Source organism: Equus quagga, chromosome 2 (genome assembly GCF_021613505.1).
Source record: "Equus quagga isolate Etosha38 chromosome 2, UCLA_HA_Equagga_1.0, whole genome shotgun sequence".
Classification (NCBI taxonomy): Eukaryota; Metazoa; Chordata; class Mammalia; order Perissodactyla; family Equidae; genus Equus; species Equus quagga.
Window position 1 is genome coordinate 167,861,287 of NC_060268.1, and position 20,149 is coordinate 167,881,435.

Genomic DNA, 20,149 nt, shown 5'->3' on the forward strand with positions numbered 1-20,149 from the left:
CTTGCCACGTGCATCCCCGTCCCTGAGACTGTAAAGAGCAGCTAAGAATACAGGGTGGTGGTGGAGACCAGGGGGGTCATCTCCTCCTCGGAGCCCCTACAGCACCAGCCTGGTACACAGATGTCCGTGTCAGCTGAATGTCAAGCAAGACTGTCACAAACCTGTAGGAACACAGCTTTCTGAAGTATAACAAAAATCCTTTTTGAAATTTGATATAGCCTTTTAAGGTCACCCAGGGATATCAAATTGTCCCTGCACCAGCAATTCCATTTAGAGATGGATCAAGTCAAACAATTGGGCGGTGGCTTCAGCATGAACCCTGCTGGCAGAACATCACATCCTTATGGCCTGCTAGAGTGTCTGCTCAGTGCTGATTCTGCGATTGGGAGGGAGCGTGGTTCCATTGGAGCCATTTATGGGAATGCAAGTTAACAGAGAGGGTCACAGTCTACTAGCATTCAGGCCTACGGCCCTGAGCCAGGGTTATCTTAGGCAGGGTACCACACTGCCTTCTACCCCCTAATTCCAAATCCAGACACTTTAGAAGGGTTTTAAAAACACAACCAAGATGTGGATCAAAGTGTCCCTGTGAGGTACAACCAAAATCTCATAACAGCACTGGGAGCTCCCCAGCTGTCCTCGTCTCTTCTTTTGGTCTGCTTCTACTTACCGCCCAGGACACACCGGAAATTACTAACTAGTTAAAAACAGCATGTTAGGCAAATTAATAAAAATGATGAATATGTGTATGGTAATTCACAATTTACAAAAGGTATTCAAATATAATCTCTCTTTTGATCCCATCCACCTCAATTATCCTCATTCTACGAATATGAAAACTGAGCTTTAGGGATGTTCAGGGACTTGCTCCAAGAGTGCTGAGCTGAAGCTGACTCTTGCCAGTCACAGAGAGCTGACTGTGCACAGCTCTGCCCAACTGTGAGGTCAGTGACTTCACCTGAGTAGCATGAAATTGGCCATGGTCGGGGTATTTACACCATGGAAATTGGCAAACTTTACAGATCAGGGCCTTCCCCATTCCCCCTACCAGAGCTGGTTGTTAAACACTTACCAGCACACCACTGTGCCATGGTTACACGGCTAGTAGACCCAGGGGAAGGTGAGTTTGGGTGTTGATTCACAGAGCAGGCGTGGGAGTGCCTTTTCAGAAAGGGTTCAAATTTTTGTTTCTGAAAAGACGCTCCCACGCCTGCTCTGTGAATCAACACCCAAACTCACCTTCCCCTGGGTCTCTCCGGTGTCTGTACATCCAGGGGGGAGACAGTGTGTAAACATCCATAGGGAGACGAAAGCAAAAGACTCGTGTCCACAGCATCCAACATGCAGAGTCAGACATGATTTTACAAATGCTACAACTACTCTCTAGGTACTTAGGCTCCTCCAGACCTGAAGTCCTGGCCCATTCAAATTTTCGGGATGACATAATTTTGCCTGGTTACCTTTGCAAGAAAAGGCAAACACACATAATCTATACTTGTCACCTTGCCAGGTATTCTTCTAGTCATCCAGGTGACAGCATAATCATTCTCTCATTTAACTTCAGGGGTTCATCTGCTTGAGTGGGAGAGAAGAGATAGATTATCTCCTCAAGTTTAACGAAGCTTAGACCCAGAGAAGTCTACCACTGGGAAAGAAAAAATATGTTTGAAGTCCAAGATGGGACTGGGGAGAGAGGGGAGAGAGACATTTAAAAAATGCCTCCATGAAAAGTCCTAAATGTAACCTTCCAACCCTTGGGTAATAACTTCTTACCAACAGAGTCAACAATATTGACCAAGTGAGTGCCGCTGTGTGTGCTGTGTTGTGCCAGGCTCTGTGGGGAACTGCAGAGACAGACCACTCATGCCATCCCCGCCTCTGATGGCAGGGATCCCAGGTGTGTGCACAGCACACAGGAAGTCCTACCTGGGGAGTTGGTCAACACAGACAGAAAACCATTTGTCAGCTGTCCTGGGAGGTTAAGAACATAGGAGAGGTATGGACAATATGCTAGGACTTCTGAAGACAGAAGATGCAGTAGGCCAGGACTAATAGGTGGAGAAAGTTCCACAGAGGAGGGAGTAGAATTTCACACTGCAGGACAGGGGTGTACATGAAAAGGTGACAAGGGAACGATAGTTCAGAAAGCAGGGACACCATGAGCAAGGGCCTGAAGGTGGGAGAGCCAGGGCTCATCAAGGGGCATGTTCAGTAAGTCAGGCAGTCTTATGAAACAGAGGCTTCATGGACAAGAGCAACAAAAGAAGAGAGCTGTGGTGTTTCTCTCATGACATTCCTGTAAATCCCAGATCCTGCCCTCCAAGAGCTTCCAGCTTAGTAGTGTAGAAGGATGGAGGTGGAGGAAAGGGGAGAGAGATAGAAAATGAATGGGAATGAGTGAATATGAATACAAGATAGAGACTAAATCATGTGCCAGAAGACAGTTGTAAAATGAGGAGAGAGAAACCAGAAAAATGCTTCAAGAAGGAAGCACCCTTCCAGCTGTGCCTTAAAGGAAGAGTAGGATTTAAACAGTAGGAAGGAAGAAGTCATCTTAGATAACAGGAAGGGTAGGGTGAAGTATGTTTGGGGGACATCAGGAAATCTGGTTTGGGTGAAACATGAATTCATGGAAGCATCACGGAATCTAAAACAGTGAAGAGGTTTGCCCGGTGCCTTTTTGAAGGACAAGCTAAGGAACAGACTTTAAAGGTTCATGTCCCCTTGAGTTGAGACCTTGAGATGAATGATATAATCAGAGTATAGTCTAGCCTTCTTCTTAGGACCTGAGATAGGACTATTTTTCTGCTTATAGTGAAGACAAATTGGGAGCCCCGGACTGTGACATAATGGCTTTTGGGGAGGGGTCACATCCAGTGGTGAGCTGGTCACAGCTCTAGTTCTGATCAGACAGACTTCGTGTGAATCCCGCCTCCACCCCTCTTACTCTGAGATCTTGAAACAAGTTACTTTTCTTCCCTAAGCCTCAATTTCTTCTTCTGCAAAATGGGGATAGAGCCAGCCCTGATGGCTTAGTGGTTAAAGTTCAACATGCTCTACTTTGGTGGCCCAGGTTTGGTCCCTGGTCACAGAACCATGACACTCATCTGTCGGTAGCCATGCTGTGGCGGTGGCTCACAGAGAAGAACCAGAAGGACTTAGAACCAGGGAGGGGAGGAAAAAAAAAGGAAGATTGGCAACAGAAGTTAGCTCAGGATGAATCTTTCCTAGCAAAAAAAACCCCAAAAAGGTCAGGATCATTTAAAAAAAACGGGAGAGCGGAGGATAAATCCTACTTTAACACTTAGGAGGATAAATGAGCTAATGCATGTTAAGTGCTCAGCACTTTTCGTGACAGATAGTGAGTGCTCAAGAAATGGAGCCATTACTGTTTCCATGGTGTTTCAATGAGAGAATACGGCAGGTCATAGTTTAAGGTCCTTGATCATAAATGCCCATGTGCTACACCTTAAACTCAAATATGTTGAATTTCCAGCTCTGTTGTCTTCTGTGACTTTTAGCAACAGACGCACTTTTCTGCTGCATAATATCCAGTGAATGTTCTGTTCACCCAATAAATCTTACAGCTGTCAGTGTCACCATTTCAGCTTAATCCATAGGGCTGTAAACAGTAGGTTTGATTTAACAGCTTTATTGAGAAGTAATTCATATATCATACAATTCAATGGTTTTTGGTACATTCGCAGAGTTGTGCAACCATCATCACAATCTGGTTTTGGAACATTTTCATCACCCCAAAAAGAAACCTCATACCCATTAGCAGTTACTCCCCAGTCCCTCCCCTGCTCAGTCCCAAGCAACCACTAATCTATCTTCTGTCTCCAGATTTTAAGCAGCAGGTTTGACTGGTATCTGTGAGTCATTAGAAGGAACAACTCTATATACACAAACAGACAGGAAAACACCGAACACCTTCTACACGTCTCACACCTCGTTAGTGCATGAAATCCTCCCTGCTTATGTATATATTTGTTTTTCACCAACACATCCCCACCCTGACAAATGTCCTCTTTATCCTTTCATCTCTGCTGCCCTCTTGGGAAGGAGCCCATAAAAAGACAAAAAAAAATTTGAATGAGATACCATCAGACCCAGTTTACGTCTCATATGGGAGGTCTTCACAAACACGATTTGCCTAGAGGTACTTCAATACCAGTGTCAGCACCAGAGATTTGCCAGAAAATTAGAAACAATAGGATATGCCTAAAAGAAACTGATCCCTCTCAATGAAACAAAGAGCTGGTTCTTTAAGAAGATAAACAAAATTGACAAACACTTAGCCAGACTCCCTAAGCAAAAAACAGAGAAGGCTCAAATAAATAAAATTAGAAATGAAAGAGGAGAAATTACAATGGATACCACAAAAAGGCAAAGGATTATAAGAGAATACTACGAAAAACTAAACACCAACAAATTGGACAATCTAGAAGAAAGGGATATATTCTTAGACTCATACAACCTCCCCAAACTGAACCAAGAAGATAGAGAATCTGAGTAGACCAATTACAAGTAAAGAGACTGAAACAGTAATCAAAACCTCCCCAAAAATAAAAGTCCAGGACCAGATGGCTTCTCTGGAGAATTCTACTAAACATTCAAGGAAGACTTAATACTTATCCTTCTCAAACCATTCCAAAAAATTGAGGAAGATGGAACACTTTCTAATACATTCTATGAGGCCAACATCACCCTGATAGCAAAGCCAGATAAGGACAACACAAAGAAGGAAAATTACAGGCCAATATTGCTCATGAACATAGATGCAAAAATCCTCAGCAAAATACTGGCAAACCAAATACAGCAATACATTAAAAAGACCGTATGTTGGGGCTGGCCCCATGGCCGAGTGGTTGGGTTCGCGCGCTCCGCTGCAGGCGGCCCAGTGTTTCGTTGGTTCGGGTCCTGGGCGCAGACATGGCACTGCTCATCAGGCCACGCTGAGACAGCGTCCCACATGCCACAACTAGAAGAACCCACAACGAAGAATACGCAACTGTGTACCGGGGGGCTTTGGGGAGAAAAAGGAAAAAATAAAATCTTTAAAAAAAAAAAAAAGACCGTATGCCATGATCAAGTGGGATTTATACCAGGGACACAGGGATGGTTCAACATCCACAAATCAATGAATGTGATACATCACATTAACAAAATGAGAAATAAAAAATCACATGATCATCTCAATAGACACAGAGAAAGCATTTGACAAGATCCAACGTCATTTTACATAAAAAAAAACTCTCAATAAAATGGGTATAGAAGGAAAGTACCTCAACATAATAAAGGCCATATATGATAAATCCACAGCCAACATCATACTCAATGGGGAAAAACTGAAAGCCATCCCTCTGAGAACAGGAATAAGTCAAGGGTGCCTATTCTCGCCACTCTTATTCAACACAGTACTTAAGGTTTTGGCCAGAGCAATTAGGCAAGAAAAGGAAATGAAAGGAGTCCAAATAGGCAATGAAGAAGTGAAACTCTCACTGTTTGTAGATGACATGATTTTACATACAGAAAACCCTAAAGAATCCATCGGAAAACTATTAGAAATAATCAAGAACTACAACAAAGTTGTAGGGTACAAAATCAACTTACAAAAATCAGTTGCATTTCTATACTCCAATAATGAACTAACAGAAGGAGAACTCAAGAATAAAATCTCATTTACACTCGCAACCAAAAGAATAAAATATCTAGGAATAAATTTAACCAAGGAGGTGAAAGACCCATACAATGAAAACTACAAGACATTATTGAAAGAAATCGATGATGACATAAAGAAATGGAAAGATATTCCATGCACATGGATTGGAAGAATAAACATAGTTAAAATGTCCATACCGCCTAAGCAATCTACAGATTCAATGCAATCCCAATCAGAATCCCAATGACATTCTTCACAGAAATAGAACAAAGAATCTTAAAATTCATATGGGCCAGCAAAAGACCCCAAATAGATAAAGAAATCCTGAGAAAAAAGAACAAAGCTGGAGGCATCACAATCCCTGACTTCAAAATATACTCCAAAGCCATAGTAACCAAAACAGCATGGTACTGGTACAAAATCCAGAAACACAGATCAATGGAACAGAACTGAAAGCCCAGAAATAAAACCACACAGCTACAGATAGCTTATCTTCAACAAAGAAGCTAAGAACATACAATGGAAAAAGGAAAGTCTTTTTAATAAATGGTGTTGGGAAACTGGACAGCCACATGCAAAAGAATGAAAGTAGACCATTATCTTTCACTATACACAAATTTAACTCAAAATGGATCAAAGACTTGACGGTAATACATGAAACCATAAAACTAGAAGAAAATATAGGCAGTACACTCTTTGACATCAGTCTTAGAAGCATCTTTTCAAATACCATGTCTACTTGGACAAGGGAAATGAAAGGAAAAATAAACAAGTGGGACTTCATCAGACTAAAGAGCTTCTGCAAGGCAAAGGGAACCAGGAACAAAATGAAAAGACAACCCACCAACAGGAAGAAAATATTTACAAATCATTGATCCGATAAAGGGCTAATCTCCAAAATATATAAAGAACTCACACAACTGAACAACAAAAAAACAAACAACCCAATCAAAAAAGGGGCAGAGGATATGAACAGACATTTTTCCAAAGAAGATATACAGATGTCCAATAGGCACATGAAAAGATGTTCAACATCACTAATCATGAGAGAAATGCAAATCAAAACTACACTAAGATATCATCTTACATCCATCAGAGCGGCTATAATCAACAAGACAAAAGATAACAATTATTGGAGAGGATGTGGAGAAAAGGGAACCCTCATACACTGCTGGTGGGAATGCAAACTGGTACAGCCACTATGGAAAATAGTACGGAGATTTCTCAAAAAATTAAAAATAGAAATGTCATATGACCTAGCTATCTCACTACTGGGTATTTATCCAGAGAACTCGAAATCAACAATTCAAAGAGACTTATGCACCCCTATGTTCATTGCAGCATTATTCACCATAGCCAAGAAGTGGAAGCAACCCAAGTGCCCATCAACTGATGAATGGATAAAGAAGATGTGGTGTATATATATACAACGGAATACTACTCAGCCATAAAAAGACAAAATCATCCCATTCACAACAACATGGACGGACCTTGAGGGTATTATGTTAAGCGAAATAGGCCAGACAAAGACAACCACTGTATGATTTCATTCATATGTGGAAGACACACTAACACACAGACAAAGAGAACAGCTGAGTGGTTACCAGAGGGGAAGTGGGTTGGGGAGTGGGCACAAGGTGAAGGGGCACATTTATATGGTGACTGACAATAACTGAAATTTCACAAGATTATAAACTATTATGACCTCAATAAAATAAATAAATAAATAAAATTTAAAGAAGAAAGAAATTGATCCCTCACCAAGCAAGGTGTTAGGAGGGGTTTATGAGACAGTTAAGAAGCATGCAAGGAGTCCGTGTCTTCAAACGGTGTGGGCTTTGGCTCATTTGTTCAATCTCTGCCACACACCAATCAGAATGATCTTTGAAGGACATAATTTGAGCAGATCACTGCCGTAATTAAGTAGCGCTCCAAGCAGCTTTCCCTGCACTCTCCAAGATGCCCTACTGTGGCCACAGAGCCCTGCCTACCTTTCCAGTCTCTTCTCTTGACCTCTCCACACCACTCCCAAGCTGCAGTTCCTGCTGCTTCAGCATCTCCTTTCACCTTCCCAGAAGGCTTGTCCCCCAGCTATTTGCAAGGGTGGCTCCTCTCCCTCTGGTCTCACCCTAGAGCATCTTATATGCCCCCTGTCACAGAGCCCTCCCCGAAGCAAATAAGTAAAGGCAGTCTCCCTGTGTCCCTGTATCCACCCCCACCTCTGTTTACTTTCTTTCTACTTACCACAGTCTAAACATTGTTTCTTTCTTTATTTTCTGTCTTCTCCACCACAAGGTAACTGCCACTACATTCCTAGGGACCAGCACAGTTCCTGGTACAAGTCTGTATGTATGTTCACTATATTCATTCATTCGACATTAGCCCGGTTTTCCGTCCCTCTTCCTTAGCAACAGCCTCCAGGTGAAACTGAAAGTTGGTTGAACACCTTGGGTTTACTAACAGTATCTACCAATTAGGTAATTTTGATGATGTCAGTAAACTCAACTAATGAACAAGACACAAGACTTCCTTAAGCCTCTGGCTCAGAAAAAAAACAAAAGCTTAAGGAATGAGCTTACGGACAGATCAGTTGTAAATCAACTCTGGCTAAGCTTCTCTCTGAATGAGAACCACCCCAGAAAGCACAATCTCCAGCTAAACTGACCCACGGGGAGGAGTGGAGGTGGCACCAGAGCCTTGGAAAAGCTAACTGCATTGTCCCCAGCACGTGACATGATGATGTGGAATGGCAGCAGGGACTGTCGCAGAGTGGGTGGTCAGCTTCCTCCACAAGAATCCTGAGCACAACTGGCTTCCAGCCTGAAACACTTTAAAACAGCTGATTTTACAAGGTCCACATGCTCCTGCACCAATCAGTATTGGACATCTGATTTCATTCCACAGCACAAAGATGAACTAGAGTCCTCAGCTTGCTTGCCCCAACGTGGGCATCAAGAACCCAGCAAGTAGGATTCCTTGGTGAAGTTCTATCACGGGACGGTAGGAATTACTGGCCACAGGAAGCCACTCGTGTGGTCCTGCAGTAGCGTGGGGCGACAAAGGTTTACGAAGTCTTGCTCTGCTTGAGATAAGCTGCGAAGAGAGTGCCCCGCAGAAATGCGTGGGGCTTCCCAGGCACCTCAACTCACCTATCCTAGCTCTACTTACTTGCCTGGGTCCCGAAACTAATCTGATTACTAAACGTCATATCACTGAACACGCAGTCCCTGATTTTACTCAGCCAAGAGGAGTAACAGCAGTCACAGCAGCAAGAGCAGACAACCACTGAGCTCTCGTTCACTGCCAGCCATTGTCTTCAATGCTTTACGTGCATTAATTGATTCTATGCTCATGACAGTCCTATGAGGTTGGTACTATTAATATCCTTATTTTCTGATGAGGAAGCTGAAGCACAGGGAGGGTGAGTGACTTGCCCAAGGTCACACAATTAATAAACAGCAGAGCTGGGATTTGAACCAGGCAGTCTGGCTGCAGAGTTCCCACGCATAAACACAACTTGTATTTCAGGCAAATCTATAAAATCTTGAAGGCTTAGGGGATAATTGTACAAAACCATCAAGGCAAATGGAAGGACAACTGTACCACAAGGGACAAATGAGAAAGAGATGGACATGTACAGGGAGGGGCTTCACAAGTCAGGCTCTGAACCTGTTGCCACTGAAACTCCCAGCTGAAGGCAGTTTGCCACTCCACCCAGTTATAAACTTAATTCTTCTCACCACCTACATCTAAATCTTATTTTCTCTGCAAGGGATCTTGGGCCATTTCCTTTGGCTCTAGGCTATGCACCTACCCTGTTGCTTAAATAACTCTATAGATCAATAGATCTTCAATTAACATTTATTGAGCACCTACTGCATAGCAGGAGCCACATTTGAAGCTTTTACACAAACTGTCTCATTTACATTAATCCTGACAATAAAGATATTAAGAGGGTAGTGTGGGTTTTCTCCCACGTTTTTATTTGTATCAAGTTTTAAGAAACTAAATAGACTTATATGCACAAAAAACAAATATGCTAAAATGCATGATGGCAATTGCCTGCCCCACTCCTCCCACCCTCCCATAGGCAAATGTGTTCAACTTTTGGTGTTTTTTTCTAGTCTTCATTGCTACATTGCTTAACACTGTGCTTACACCAACTCAGCCGTTACTTATTAACATCCTGCTCTTACCAATATGGCTGTACTACAGTATTCAGTTAAATCTGTGGTCACTGTTTACACTTTGACAATGTAATTATTGTTCTACTAAGCTCTGTAGTGCATTCTGTGAATAAATTCCCTTTCTTGTACAATCTTTTTTTCTCTTAGATTTAATCATTTCCTTTTTTCCCCGCTTGCCTAGCTTCTGATAAACAATCCATCATGTTTATTGTTGTTTTAAAATCAATTTTTGTTGTAGATCTACCAATAAGTCTTCCAATGCTCAAACTTATCAGATAACTTATCAAACCTCCCCAGCTGGAAAGAAAAGTGGGTGTTCTCAGTTCTATCTTCACCGAAGAAAAAATTGAATCCCACACAGGTGGAGAGCTTGGTTCCACGTCCTCTGGGAAGTGGCAGAGACGTGATTCATCTGATACCAATCCTGGCATTCGCTCCCTGGCAGCATACCGCCTCTGAGTAAAGAGGATGGGCAGGCTGTGGGCTGCTCCAGAGGGTGCTGTTCTCCCACAGGAGGATGAGAGTGGTGTCCCGGAGGGAGGCAATGCACAGGCCCTATAAAGAAAGTGCCTTCCCAGCTCATCTTCAAACACTGCACCTGGTCATCTTGCATGGTAGTGGCCCCTACCCCTGATGGTATTATATTGGCTACTCTCCAACCTAGCAAGCTACTGCTCTCTGTCTGGCCTTGGTTGCTTAATTCATGCTTAGCAGCTGGTTTCTTAGCGTACTTATTATGCAAAACCACCATATTAGTGCTGCCTCGCTGCGGTCATGTGGCTTTCATGGTTGGCATGGCCGTTCCCTAGGGGTCTCACTGTCACGCCAGCTCCTTCCAAGGGCAAGAAGCTACCCTTGGGCTTGTTTCAAAAGTCCAAGCTCTTCTGGAGTCCTCTCGCACGTTGCAGGGGTGCCTCTACTCAAGATAGGAGTGATGTCATGCAAACCCTCAACCCAGAGGATGGTCATGCCTTTCCTGCTGCATTGAAGGCTTGTTTTGACAACTCACTTCTCAGACATTCCTGAGGGAGGGGTGACCCCTCTCCAAAGCCCCTAAATGATAATCTCTCTCAAAATGCTCTGACGTGTCAAAAATGAATGCTATATAGTACGTGATGCCCACAGATGGAGGTGAAGAGCTGTTGCACTGATGATGGGTGAGACGGTGCATGACAGACTGCCCAAGCCCTGAATTTGTCCTTTGCTCCCCAGCTGTGATGCAAACACAAGGGGATCAGGTGAGGTCAGAGTGCTGATGCAGAATCACATGGGGAAATTCTTAACAGTCGTAGAAATACCACGCTTAGAACTGATGACGCCTGAACGGAGGATTCCTTTGGACTTTCTGCTGAACTTCAACCACACAGCATTCTACTCTGAATTTAACAGCTGGGTCAGTTCTTAACTGTATCAAGCACCCAAAAAGATGACACCAAATTCTAGTCAACTTTTGTTTAGGATAAAGTAATCATAAGATTCTGGGGCCAGCCTGGTGGCACAGTGGTTAAGTTCACACGTTCCGCTTCGGCGGCCCAGGGTTCACACATTCGGATCCAGGGTGTGAACATGGTATCGCTTGTCAAGCCATGCTGTGGCAGGCGTCCCACAAATAGCAGAGGAAGATGGGCACGGATATTAGCTCAGGGCCAGTCTTGCTCAGCAAAAAGAGGAAGATTGGTGGCAGATGTTAGCTCAGGGCTAATCTTCCTCAAAAAAACAAAAGATTCTGAAATTATTTTCTCAAAACTTTTCCAATTGCAAGTGAAGAAACCCAACTTCACCAAAACATACCTATTAATCACTATTATAAAAGCATCCAGGATGGAAATATGATTGCCCAGGAAAGTACCTCATTCTGTTTTCATCCAATAAAACTTTAGTTAGTGAAGATGTTCTAAACCAGTGATTTTCAAACTTCGGGTCTTGACTCATCGAAACATGAAATCAAGTCAATAGATCATGACCAGCATATTTAAAAAATAGAATAGATAACAGCAGAGAGGAAACGTAAGTATTGTTTCATGTGACTTTTATTTTAGCCATTTATATGCATACGCGCATGAGTCCTGCATCCTGAGGTGGGAAAATGTATTTCTTACTGTGGGTAGGTTTGGTGAGCTCTGCGTTAAGCCCCAGACCACAATCTGGAGGCCCTTCGGGTGAGTCCTGCCCACAGACATGTTTTGTTTGGCCCACACAAAGATTTCTTTGAAAAGAAAGTTGAATCATTTGCCAACATTTAAACATCTGGAGATTTTACATAAAAATCTGTATTTCTAGTTACTCTAGCAAATTGGAAGGTCTGACCACTTGGCCTATGTCCCTCCATGGAAACTAGGATGGAAGTGACAGAGTGGCTTCTCCCTTTAGAGAGGGCCATGCTGTCCAGTTTCCCCCAAACTCCACTCATGTAGGTCACCTGCCCAGTTCGTGGAGGCATCTGTATGATCACGCTCCAGTTCTAACCGTCCTCAGCTCCTTCCAATCGGCAGAGTCCTCTACCCTTCCTGTGTCCCTTCCTCTACTAAGTGACCAACAGTAGCTCCTGCCAAACTCAGCCGGCTGCATTTCCTCAGACAGAGGTTGTACTTCACTGCTTCTGTTTTGCCAATTTGACCACTTTTCTCTCATTTCCTCTCTATTTACTGCTGCACTCCTATTCATCCTTCCAAGCCTAGCCTGCCATGACCTCACAGCAGAATTAATTGTTCCCTGCACTGTGGTCCCCTATCACTTTAACAGTTCTCTGTTGAATACATTTCCCATTGTATCATAATTACTTATTTATGTGTCTATGTTGCTTGCTAGAATGAGAGTACTTTCAGGTCAAGAATTGTACTTTATTTGTTTCTATACCTAGATTGCTTATCTCTTATTAGGTTCTGAATAAACATTTAAATAAGTGTAACCATCGCCTCCACCATACACATCATTCATTTACTTATTAGTTCATTCAGCATTCACTGAGCACTTATGGAGCAGACTCTGTGTTATGGATACAAGTGGAATTAAACACCATCCCTAACCTTAAGAAACTTATAGAACCTCTCAGGACCAATCTTAAATGACCCCTTTTCTGTAAGGCCTTTTCTGATTCATTTGAAACACTAACTCTTCCTTCCTTTGAACCCCCACAGAATCTTGTTTATACCACTTCTATCATCGTGTGTCACCTCTATTTGTATTCTCAATCAGCACGCTTCCCAACACCAGCTATTTCATTAACCTCCTGCAGGTAGGAACTTTTCAGTGTATCAGTTTATCCCCGAAATACCTTGCAGAGAGTAGACCTCAATAAACTTGTGCTGTGATCAAGAAGCCATTGCTAAGGTTCGTTGTTTCAGGCCAGGACCCTTACATGTGGCAGAACCGGTAGTGTTTTCCAAGCGAGCAGGCACCACCTGGCTGGACTCCAGTCCAGCAGACACCATTCCCACGGTCTGCCCTGAAACTCTGTTCCTCACTGACTGCTCAGACAGGGGTCCCAAGTGTGGCACACAGACAGCAGTCCAGCAGACACTCATCTGACCCACATGTCACTTATGGGACCCTCCATGGACCTGGGAACCTAGAGACCCTGCCATTTTTCTGAGGGGTACTCAGCCCTCTCTCCCATTTTTGCATCAGACACTCCATTGTGGAATAACCTGGCTATCTTTTTCTACCATTCTCTGTTTTTCTTAATTTTTCTTAAACTTTTCCCTTCATGGTGTTTCAAATAATGAACAACAGAAACAATGTAGACAGCTAGACTATAGATCAGATACAGTGGTAGCGGGTGAAACACTCCAAGTTTCAATGATATATTTTAGCTCCTCAAAGAGTAAAGAGGGAGTTGTAGCCTTTGTGAGCCAAGATATCTAATGAAACTATCTTTTACCAAAGGATTCCAAAGAGCTCTATGAACCCAAGTAAAAAGGCTCGCCTAAGCCTTGGAGAACTAGGAATGATGCCTAGAGAATGGCCCAGCTGTGCCTTGACTCCAAATTAGTGCTGCCTTCCCCAAGTCAAGCTGAACCCCAATTCACTCCCAGGAAAAGGTAGCTTGTCACTTCCTTGCACACCCACCCTGCCCACCCTCTGCACATCCAGTGTCATATACTGACAGCAGAAGGTCCGTTTTATTACAAACCATAGCTTCATTCCACACTGCGGGAGAGTCAGAGTGAGAATGATGCTCCTTGCCTTCTCTTTGACACCTGTGCATTGTAAGCAAGACAAAGTTAGCGAAAGGGAATGGAGAGGCTACGTTGTAAGTTTTCACTTATCTGCCTGAAGGGCTGGTCATTTTACCCACAAAAAATGTGGATTACCTAGACAGTGTCAAAGTGTCGTTCCCAGCCCAGGTGCATCAGCATCACCTGAGAGTTGTCAGAAATGCAAAACTTTGTGTCCTTCCCCAGACTGAATCAGAACCTCTGGAAGCAAGGCCCAGAAACCCATGTTTTAACAAGCCCCCCAGGTGGTAATGATGCCTGCTGACATTTGAGAACCACCGCCCTAGATAGTAATTTCCCCGGAAGTATTACGAAAGCCAGCATCTTCACAGTTAAGTCCAAGTATTCAAACAAGTCAGCCTGCTCAACTTGGGATACTGCAATGGGATACAGAAACTCACCCCTAGTATTCCCCCAGGGCACAGTGGACCATAATAGCATTAATCATGTCAGTGTGAACACAAATACAAAGTTTCAGAGAAAAGAGGTCATGCATACAAATATTCGCCCTCTCCACTAAAAAAATTTGCCCTTGAATACACTGCTCCTGCCAATTTGGGATAAACATAACTCGCAGTATGAGTCACCATCAGACCAACACACAATGAAATAGGAAACTGGGCTGGTTTCTACTGTGGTTTGCCCAGATCAGGCTCAACCACAATGGGAAGAAATCCTGCACCGCTCACTGGTCACTGAACCTTCTGAAAAGTTCTCTGGCTCTCTAATGCTGGCTCAGGAAAACACGGCATTTTGACCTTGGCATATGAGCGGCAAACAAGAGCAGGACCCTCCTTTTCCCCTCTGGACTGTGAATATGATGACACAGAGGGGCCCCCTCTTAAAGTGAATCAGATGCCACTAGCGAATGTCAGTAGGGTAAATGACCCTTAAGATGTCTTTCCTGCAGGAATTTGGAAAGTCAATTTATTTCTCTTTAAAGAGAGGGTTTCTGTGATGCAGGACAGGTTGTTTCACTCTTCCTGGTCACCTAACCAGGTAAGCAGAGAGGCAAGAGGCAGGGCCACCTCCCAAAGTCTGGGAGTAGCTGACAATAGGGCTGGCTCACCCTTCAGCTTAGATGTCCACTGTCTCCATGTTTTGAGTTCACCCCCTGATCAAAAACTGCTCTCAAGGGCCCTGGGTAAATTTAAGCCAATGTGTTCCTTCTCTCAGATTTATTTACAACTTCAGCCTTAACTCCAATTGTAGAAACGAAGTCTTCTTTTCCTTCTGGATAAACCAATGAGTAGGTGGCAGAGGGCAATGGATTTGTTATGCTTTTTTTTAAAATGTGAAGTTCTTTCCCTTGGCCTTGGAAATCCCGTCATCCAAACAGCTCTTCTGGAGTGAAGATAAGCTAGGCAGAGCCATTGTTCTGGGGAGAGTGGCACTCTTGTTCATAAAAGAATGAGAGCACTTCATGCTTGGATTTTTTTCTCTCGAGTGGAATATGATGATAAAAACTGGAGCTCCCTCCCTTCAAAGATGCAAAGTTCACAACTGAGTGGTGTGTATAAGTCACTAATCAAGAAAATTTATTCTGAAACTCGTAGCATTGTGGTGTCTCCTTTAATCAACAGCTTCCCTTTAGACTTTACTTAGGAAATGTCCTTCTCATTGGTGAACCCTTGAAAAGCTTGGGACTTTTCAAATTAAGGGAAAGATGACGAACTTAGACAATTCCAGGACCAGGTAGGGGTGGGACTTTAAAGATTAACCTGGAAAGTAGGGTTGAGGGGCCGGCCTGATGGCGTAGTGGTTAAGATCACGCACTCTGCTTCAGAGGCCCAGGGTTCACCAGTTTGGATCCTGGGTGCAGACCTACACACCACTCGTCAAGCAATGCTATGGCAGCATCCCACATAGAGGAACTAGAAGGACTTACAAGTAGTATATACAACTATGTACGGGGGCTTTGGGAAGAAAAAAAAAAAGAGGAAGATTGGCAACAGATGTTAGCTCAAGGCCAATCTTCTTCACCGAAAAAAACAAAAGAAAAAAGAAAGCAGGTTGGCAAACTGAATCCAGGAGTGGCTATAATACACTAAAGAGGGGGCCTGAAAGGTGACTTGGACATATGAGGAATGATTACACTGCAGAGAAAGACCTACCGTTCTCAGACTTCCCCAAGGATGGAACGAAAATAGGTTTCGGTTTCCAATACATTAGTCAGCGTGCACGGACCTGAGTGGGTAGTATCTGTGTGGGTGTGTGTTTTAGGAGGAGTGGGCTCGGGAGGGGGCAGATAGCATCAGAGGCAGCGACAATTCACACCTCTACAGGTTGTTTTACAAGACCACATATGAAGTCAACAAACAGCTGAGGAGAGACGGAGCTCGCTCTTGAGTTGCACAGGCGACTGAATTGTTTAATTTCCTTGGTGTTTACTTAGGGGCACAGAGTAACTCTAGAAGAATTCACAGAAAGGGTGGGCCTTTGAGAAACATAAAAAAGCAGAACTTGAGTCAGTCTTTAACAAACACAGAAAAGGAGAATACATATATTTCTCATTAGGGCAGGAGGGGCAATATGACTGAGGTTGGAGAGGAAAACTACCCCCCATGATTATTCAAGTAGGAAAAATGGAGAGGAGGAAGCGTAAGTACAATTAGCACAGATTTTGGGGCCAGATAGGCCTGGGTAGAAAATCAGCTCTCCTGCTTTCTAGCTAAGTGATCTCTGGCAAGTTTCTAAACTCCTGTGAGCCTCCGCTTCCTCGTCTATTAAAGGGGAGGAATACCACCGAGCTTGAGGGGTTCAAAGATTAGAGACAACGTATGTAAAGCTCTCAGCACAAAGACTGACGTTTAGTATGTGTTCAATAACAGGCAGATTTAATAATAACATTAAAAAGAGAACTAAAACAAGATTAGCTTAGACAGGGGTGGGGAGGAGGTAATTTAAGGACTTGGGGAGAATCCTCAATGATTAGCAGGAAGCCTTGAACTTTACCTTGTCACTCATTTAGGTTTTTGAGCTGGAAATATGATGACATCAGTGTCCTAAGAGAATTACTTTGGTGCCAGACTGTAGGGCACATTGAGACACAGTACATCATTGTTCTCAGAAGCTACCCAGAAATAAGATTGCCGTGTGTGTGTGTGTGTGTGTGTGTGTATGTGTGTGCATGTGTGTCCCACACACCTGAATGTCAGGTGGAGAGTGAGCATCTCTCCATCATGGGTGGACTGGAATGAGTTTCACTGGGTCTCACTCTAACCTAAAAGCTGGTTGGCCTATCCAACAGTGGCAGAAAGCTTCTAGGAAACAAAACAAAACCAAAATCATGTGCCCAAATGTAAACCTCTATTTACCTTGATGTGCCTCCCCTGCCGCTAAATTCGTATTCTCTCATGTGGTTTCCAAACCATAAGCATCCCTTACTATTTAAATTAGATGAGTGTTTACATAACTTAACCTCTCATATTTGTTTATTCTTGTTTTCTCTAACAAAAAGAAAGAATCCCTTTTGTGTGTATTTTTAAAACTTGCACTAGAACACACATTAGCTAGACAATGATAGCTTTTAAATGAGTGTAGTGAGCCTCTGGAGTTTAGGTTGATGAGAGGATATTTGGGAAGACAGATATTGACTGATAAACACACAAAAATCTCTCCTGCTTCTTTGTTACAGGATACAACAAGGGAAGGATGTCCTTGAACACATCAGGGAAATACCCATTTCATCAAAATTCTCGGATCAATAAGCGTCTGCAACTGGAAGTGGATGGGCGCCTGGTTAGGAGAACAAAAGATAATGAGGGTCAAAGTGTGTCGACAAATGCAATTCCACACTAGCAGAGGTGTGACCTGCCCTCAAGCTTTCTCTCCAGTCAGTGTCAACCCCAACCCAGACAGAGGCATGGAAACTTTATCCAGAAGAGAAAACGGTGGCACAAATCACTGTGAGCTAAACCATCTCTAACTGGGTGAGCACGACAGGGAATTTCTGTCCGTCCTTCAGAAGGCCTCCCATGTTCTCACGATGGGCACTGCCATGATCTGAGCCTGCACAAGGGTGATTCGTGTCAGCTCCAGGAGGGAAGAGGCAGGTCTCTCTGGGAGCAAGGAGAAATGGAGAGGAATGGACAGTTCTCAGAATTGAGAAGACACAGGTTCCAGCCCCAGCTCTGAAAACAGGCCAACCTGTTTCAACTGTTTGAGAATCTGTGCTGGGGCAGACACTATATCATGCGTTGGAAAATTAAAGATGGAGATGCAGTGCAGCTTCCGAGAGGCTCCCTGGGCTGTGAGAGAGCCAGCGGACGTCAAGACGCTGCGGTAAGCGCAGTCCCTGAGCCACGGACACCTTCGATGGAACACAGAGGATGAGTGCTTGGTCCAAGTACCCACTGCGGGACCCTGAGCAATTTCCTTACCCTTCTGAACCCCCGTTTTCTCATCTCTAGGATGAAGGCCTGGACTACATACTCCCCTGTATTCTTCTCACTTTAAAAGCTATCATGAAATTTCTTTCTTTCCATGGAAGCTCTTGTGTACCTGCCAAAAAACCCTGCCTTCCTCTGCTGTTGGCTGAGGTCAGTGCAGTCAGAGAGCTGGGAGGCAGCAGTGTGGACTGACACAGACCTCAAAATAAAAAAGGAACAGCCTTTAATCAGTGGCTAAGGGCTAAGATAATACGAGTATGTGACCTCTCGGTGGCCTGTCCAAAGTGTTCCAGTTAGAAAGTGGTTACTGACTTATAAAGCAAACATGAACCCAGGCAATCTGAGCTTTGGGAAGTCTGCAATGACTTAGAAAAAGAGTTGCTACTGCGGGACTACTGATCTATAATACATATACCACATACAGCAAGTCTGCAACCTCCACGAGCCCAGAGGGATAGAACGAGAAGCGGCTTTTGTAATCACCTTTCCCATCACTCATAAAGTACTCATATTAAGGAAACGAACTCAAATCCATTAGCAACAGCAATCAGGGCCAGGTTGTTCTGGGTAGGAGGTACAAAGGATGAGACCTGACCTTTATTAAATGTTGATATCTGTATTTGTTACTCTGAGGGATCCTGGAAGCACCCCAAGAAAGAGAGGAAACATTATTAGAAGCACCTTTATTCACACCAAGTCATTTCACTCAGTCACCACTTACTCAAAACCAAAGGTAAAGCGAGTGATTATTACAGACATGGAGGAGCAGAATGGATCCAGCACAACCATGTTTATCTTTGTCCTAAGGTGCAGCTTTAACACTGTTAGCCATCATGATCCTATTTCTTCACCCATCCATTAGTATAATAAAATGAACTGAGTTTCCAGCAACAAGGATCAATTCAAGTTCAGTGTGTTCACCTCAAAGTTATTCCCGGTAGGGGCTTTAAGAGAAAGTAGATAGAGATAAGTCATTGAAATGGTTCAAGATAGCCCCAAAGAGCAGCCATCCACGTTTATGGAGAAAGTACATCCCACACTAAGAAAATATGGCAGAGTAAATCCACGCTTACCAAAGGGCAAAATTAGAGGGTGGTTATTCACATTACAGAATTACGTGGTGAAGGTTCCTAAGACATATTAGTAGGAGAGAAAAATCAAGTCACAGAAAAATGATCATAGAGTGATCTCATTTTTCTACCCCTGTCTATCTCATTCCTGTCTACCTATCTTATTCCTGTCTAGAAAGATACACACTAACTACTAATAATTCTGCTTCTAAAGAGAAGGGAGAATTGAGTGACAGGCTAAGGGTGAGGGATTTTTGCTTTTTGCTCTCTATTCTCCTGTAACATTTCACTTTCTCAGCATAAGCTGTATTTATATATTAGTTGGATAATTAAAATCAAGCATTGCTGTGTTCTTTTACATTTCCCAGGTAAAGCAAGTATTTATAGTTCAGTTCTGAAAGATTTAACTTACATTTCAGGACCACGCCCAGTGCTGAAATACTGTACACCTGGGCAGAGCTCGCCCACCCACTCCCTCTTCACATTCTCCTTATGCCATCTGCCACCTCTGACATGCAGAGCATCCTTTAAGATGTTTGGAGGAGTGATTAGAGAGATACGGCTGAAATGCCAGCTTATTAAAGCAGCACCCCTGAAACCTTTAAAACAGCCCGCTTCT

General features: G+C 43.5%; 1 protein-coding gene across 20 annotated transcripts in view; it reads right to left on the minus strand.

Annotated features, from left to right (window-relative positions):
• The window catches only part of ABLIM1 (actin binding LIM protein 1), a 290,842-nt gene that overhangs the window by 149,477 nt on the left and 121,216 nt on the right, over positions 1-20,149 (minus strand). The window lies entirely within an intron of this gene.